Source organism: Limulus polyphemus, unplaced genomic scaffold, assembly GCF_000517525.1.
Source record: "Limulus polyphemus unplaced genomic scaffold, Limulus_polyphemus-2.1.2 Scaffold3289, whole genome shotgun sequence".
Taxonomy (NCBI): Eukaryota; Metazoa; Arthropoda; class Merostomata; order Xiphosura; family Limulidae; genus Limulus; species Limulus polyphemus.
This window is the reverse complement of record NW_013668899.1, coordinates 82,211-88,804: the sequence shown is the minus strand read 5'-3', so window position 1 is coordinate 88,804 and position 6,594 is coordinate 82,211.

Here is a 6,594-nt window from a genome sequence, read left to right as displayed (position 1 = left end):
TTACTTTATTTTTAATCTCTTTATCCTCTTACTTACCACCAAGGGATTAATGTCTACATGATTCAGGTCAATTTGATTATTTGCCACAGAATGCCCAGTGTCAGGAATATTGCTAACATCCTCTGTTATAGAAATAGAAAATAAGAAAAACATTTAAAAGTTGAATCACACTTTGTCTTTGAGAAAAACTTTTCTATCATAATCTTTTAAGGACTCAATCATTACATTCTCATTTAGGGCTTTGGTAATTCGGTTAAGTTTAATCTTTCTTGTTATCCTTTTCTTCTTTTTGACAATAGTCCAATCTTGAATTAAAAGCAATTTGTTTTTTAAAATTTCCTAGATATTTTCCACTTCACCTTTTAACCCAGTTTACTAGTTATAAATCTTGTCTCATGACATAAAAATTGGTTTTTGAATAAAAGTATAACTAAAATTTTATTTCTTTTATCTCAACATGTAGCAAAACATCAAACCCAGTTATGTAATGATTTCTTTTCCTCAAATATTCCCACATGTCAACTCATGCAACTATATATCTGTATTAGTGGTTAACAGTAAGTCTAAAAATGGCCTGACATGAATAGGTGGTTAAGACACTCAACTTGCAAGTTATGGGTTGTGGGATCAAAAACTGTCATCAAACGGGCTTGCCCTTTCAGTTGTGGTGGTGTTATAATATAACAATCAATCCCACTATTCATTGGTAAAGAGTAACTCAAGAATTGGCAGTTTGTGGTGTTGACTAGCTGCTATCACTTCAAAATTAGGGACAGCTAGTACATGTAGCCCTTGAGTAGCTCTGAGCAAAATTCAACAAAAATAAACAAATTTAAAAATTGCATCATCTCTGGTTGGCTCTCTCACCATTTAGTTGTAGAAAATTATGTCATTTTAAGAAACTTCTGTCCCTCACTACTTGACAATTCTAATCAGTGTGACTAAAAAATTAGGCTCCCGTAATTACTGCATCAGTATCATTATTAGTAACAGCCATGGTCTCATATGTCTGATTAGGTGGCCTATAATAATTGTCAATTGATAACTTCCTTCTCTTGAAACTCCTAACTCTATCCTATATAAATTCAACCTAATGACTACCATTTTTGTTTTTAATACTAATGATTCATCCTTTATATAAAGTCACTCTACCTCCTCTCTTAAAAACTATTACTACCAAATAATTTGTGTTTTGGATTTTCAAGATGATTCCTATTATCAATATTATCCAAATCTAACCAACTTTCAATAATTCTTGCTATATTACAGTCTTGAACTTGAGCCCTGAACCCACCTATTTTGTTCCTGGTACTCTTAACATAAAGATAATAAATAAGTTTATCTTTAAATCTTATATTTAAAACTGTTATTTAACTTGTTATGCTCTAAAAAATGTTCCCATGTTGTCAGTATTCTAATTATTGTGTTTATTCCAAACTCCTTCACTACTATGCAAGTTTAAACTGTTTTTAGAGTTTCCTTGGACATCTTGCTACCTAGCCTGCTTAAGTAGAGTCCATCTCTTCCATATAATTCACCTTCACCTCGGAAACTATTCCATAGGTCTAACCAGCTCACCTGTTAGTCTGAGCATAATCTTTCATTTGAGCCTTGCATCCTGCTAAGTAATTTCTTCCCCCACTTAGCCTGAGAAAGTACTCTTGAAATGGACACATGGCTATTTCTATCTCTAAACCTCTGAAGGAGTTCTTTTAAGCAACTGTTCTTATTTACATCATCCAACATCATTGTCTCCTACATGCACTACAGAGGGAGAATGTTCTTGGTACCAGCAGCTAAACTTTCAACTCGCACTATAAAATGTTCTGTACTTTAGCTCCTGGCAAGCAAATCCTGTTCCTAGTCTTTCTGTGCTCCTACTTTAGATAATTTTTATCAGAGATTCTCTGTAGGTATACATCTTGATGATTTCCTTGTATCTCACTAACTGAACCTGCTTCTATAACTCAACCCTAAGATTTTTTTACTACTATACACTGTTAATTTAGTTAGAAATAAAGCTTATGTTTCTGTTGGAAAAGAATGCATACAAAATTTTACTTTTGTATGAATGCTGTGAGTGCACCACATTTTAATAATCTTATTATTAAAATTTCCTGAGAGCTATCATTTGAACCCCTTTGCCACTGTAAATTATTCTTTCCCAGAAGATTTTATGCTTGCATTTGCCCTTAGGGCAACAGAATTGAAATGTGTATTGTGAAGGATTTTCTGATAAATTATTTGTTTTTGTACGTGAGTATTTTTTGTCTTCTCCTAATGTTGACTGCTTTAAAGAAGGATGTTATATTCTCATCCATTTTGTTCTTATATCTAGCTGCACAGAGTTGCAAGAATTAGGATTTTGTGCTGTCATATAGCTTCTTAGCAGTGAGACAGATTTAATTTTTGGCTCTTCATGTGGACATAACAGTGGTGGCTTTAAATGGATGGCTTGATTCAGCATTATTGAGACATATACTTCTCCAAATATTATGATTGTTATTTTACCTACTAGGTATCTATTGTTTTTTCAGATAAGGTTCTTTTGGAAGTCATTATATAAGCTGAAATGTGCACAGTTTCACAGATACTGGCCGTATTTTACCTTTAATGTGTGATCACTTTCTCATATTTAAAGTGTCACTTGAGTCATCAGTGGCTAAGCTGAGGCTTTTTTTTTAATTTACTCGTGTTATGACAGCTGTTTAAGGCAGTGATACTTGTGTTCTCTACCTGATTTTTGGCTAGATGACCAAAACTGATTACGGGGTGGGGAAGTTTATGCTTATCTCAGCTTAGTCATTAGGTGGCTTAACTTGTAATCCCACTAGTGTATTTTAGATTAGAAAAAGTTTGCTATTAAAATAAATGAAGGAACTTTTTCATTTGCCATCCAGTTTTATGACACAGAATACTGTCTGTAATCATCCACAGATGTGGTGAGATGCCTAAGTTAACATTGTCAGTCAAAGTAACCTATTCTCTTCCTAGTATCTTATTCCCAAGGTGCTTTTTTTTTGACTTTATAACTACCAGGAGATAGATGTGTTTCAATCTTTATTGTGGTATATTGGATTGCTGTGAATTCTAGCATACAAATGTTCTAAAACCTTAGCTAGAATTTGTAGGATTGATACATTGATTGTCAAATGGGGAAAATATTTCTCTATCTATACTTTTATTAATTCCATCAGTTCTTTCCTATCATATTTTGAACTAAACATTGTGGATTTTATTGACTGTTTGTGAAACACTGAAATAATTTTGGTTCTGGTCCAAGAATGTGGTATAGAGGATATGAGAATTCACTGGAACTTTCCATCTTTCTTGATTGTCTCTTATGGTGGTTCTTAAGTTGGAGTTGTCATTGCTCAGGCAGAGGAGATCTTATAGAAAAGTTTAAATTTCTCTTTTCCTCGAGCTGAGTAATCTAATGAAATGACCCTTGCAGTTATCATTTAAAACATTACACATGAACTGCATGTAGAAATGTCAGACATTTCCTCCTCATTGGTGTTGCTTGTGAATAGTGGTTGCTTAAGGTTTCTGGGGTAAATGCAGTTAGTTTGGTCTTTCTTATTGTTACATTGATGTAGTAGTACTCTATTTGATCTGTTAGTGATTCCAGCATGAAATTCTGTTAATTGAAAATTATCTTGGATGCACATTGTACAGTGAAAAAAACAATGCTATATTTCTTTTCAGCTTTAATGCAAGAGGTAAGCACTCAGTTAAAGCACATTAAACATTTAAAATATTCTACTTTTTATTAGAATTAACTGCACATTTACTATAATGCATTTGATGTAAAAGTGAAAAAGATGTTGAAAATTTTGACATAGACTGTGAATAAAGAAGGCAGGATGCAGTTTTTATTTAACATTGTAATAAAAAATGTTTAAACTTTTATCTGTATTCAAGATTTAAAAAAAAGCTAAACATACCTGTGAATACATATTTAATACATCAAATTTTAGTACCATTTTAACTTCATGACACATACCACAGTAAAAACAATATTTTAAGAGTATGATCTTTACTACAATATTTGTCTGCAGAATGAAGTTGCTGTAAATTAAAAAATGAAACACAAAACTTTTGATCTTGTTGTTAGATATATTTAAATATGTATTAGGTATAACAGGTTTATTTTATAAAGACCACTAGAAAATAGGCTATTCATGCTTGTTTTAATAATGATTCAGTTAACCTTGACTAAATACCACCAGTTATGAAGTTACTTCTACCAAATTCACTCGTGATTTGTTCAAAGAACTTCTTATATCATTGGTAGCAGCTGTCTTTTTGGGTTTTGGAATTCTATTTCTTCTGTTGTGGGTTGGTATTTATGTATGAGACCAAGAAAAGTAAGTACATTTTTTCTTCAAGAATACTTTTCATATTATATTTTTTAAAGGAATTTTTGTGTTCAGAAACTAAACATTAAAATAAACATTTTAGAGCATTAATTGCACTTGAATATTTCTTTACAAAAATTCTAACTAGCTTCTTATGGCTCTTGTGATCACTTATTGAGATGAAATTAGGTAATTTTGGGTAATGTGTTATATTATTATTTCCTTAAGTCTCTGTGTTTTCCCCTGAAATTCACTTAGCCTGAAATAAAGCAATTTTAAGCAGCAGAGCATAAACATGTATTAAACTAGTAATGTGGTACTTTATTGACTTTATATTAAAGTAACTTGCATTTAGACTTCTTTTGCTAAATGTTAATTTATAATGTGGTACTGTATCATTTTAACATTAAGATGTCTGGGCTTCTTGTGCCAACTGTTCACCAATGATGTGGTACATTATTATTATATTAAGGTAGCATGTGTCTGGGATCCTTGTGCCAAATGTTAAAGACACTGCTCAAGTTCAGTTGAACATGTCCAGGTTGTTTCAAATCAAAAAAATAAAAAGTTTACTCTTAGTTTCTACATAATATGTGCTACATTTAATTAGTAGACAGATAATCATGGAAAAATTATTCTTGAGCTTATATATAGAAATATTTAAAATTTCCTAGACCCAAATTCACTCCACTGCAATTTGCAAAAGAGATTGTCATGCTTAAACTAAAAATAAATCTTAAGTGCTCTCTACTTGATTCTAGCTTCAAATTTTTGTTCAATAAGAAAAAGAAACCTGCTTATACTATCACAGTTTTATTTAGTAAATTAAATTTTAACCCTCGTATCTCATATTACCTTGTGTTTAAGGGGTAAATTTTTTGTGACACTACTAATGAGGTCTAGAGATTGCATCATTTTAGGTAATATTTTTTGTCTGTTACAATACTCAGGGTAACGAATTGACCAAGAATATTGAGTAAAATTACCCATACGTAAAATATGTAAGGGACCCCAACAGTAATGAATTGAATTTATTGTAATGTTTATGGAATTCTTATTTACTTAGTAGGAACTCTCTAACTAGCAAACTTGGGGAAACACAAGCAGTTTGGTGCATACATATTTTTGAGAAATGTGTTTAAAAAGCTGGTGTCCATTTGGTTAGAAAGGTGTACTAACGAGCTGGTTAGGTATTTGTGATCTATGATTATACAAATTGTGATTTAAATTTTTAAATAGATGTTTAAATCGAATGTTTTTATCTCTTCATGAAGTACATAAATGTGTAAAATAGTTTACAAATACTCATTATTACTTTTTCATTGGTTTGAAGTTTAATTTTGTCTTTGAATTAAAAAAAGATTCAAGTGATAGTATTTTTATTTTAATCAGTATGCTATATATAATACTGTTACGTATCTGCTTGTTTGATAATTTCCGGTAAAAATTCTTTCTGAGAAACTTCAGCGATACAAGTCCCTTCTTGATTAAAACTAGTTTATTCTTTCTCGATACAACTTTTTTGTAATACACAGAATTTCCACAGTCACTTTAAACTTAACAACCTTTATAACACACGCTATAAATTGCAGTGATTTACACACTTTACTTACGGTGCCTACTGTTCGCTTGACTCGATTATCTATCTCTCTCTGACTTTTATTTGCCGGGCTTATATACTAAAAAAAGAGGTTGTCCCGAACAAACTAGGAAATTCACGAGCATTCAAGAAACTCCTCGCACACGCCAGCAGCGTCAATGTGCCAGCAGCATCACGTGACTTCTGCTGTCGTAACAATGCTATACAGCAGTTGAAAGGTCTACAAGATAAAGAAAAAATGATATCAGTTATTAATATCTTTATTGTAGTTATAGTAAGCAGTTCAAACATCAGGTTTTTAGAAGTTATATTAGAAAGTTGTTTTTGAATGTAAAGTAATGTAATGTAGTCTTATGATTTGAAGCAGTCAAACTTTATTTTTCTGATTTATGCTGGTGTTAAATATTGAGTTGTCAATGTCACCAATCTGCTTATGTGATTCACTCAAATATGTAATTATTTTTATAGATGCTTTTGAATTTTATTAGTGTTAAAGATTTCAATAAATATTTATTCAAACAACATTTTATAAAATTCGTACTTATACAAATGAATATCACAATATGATGAAGAGCATTACAGTTATAAAAGATGCCACGTTTTGCAATAGAATTTCCTTTGTATGAAAGTTGA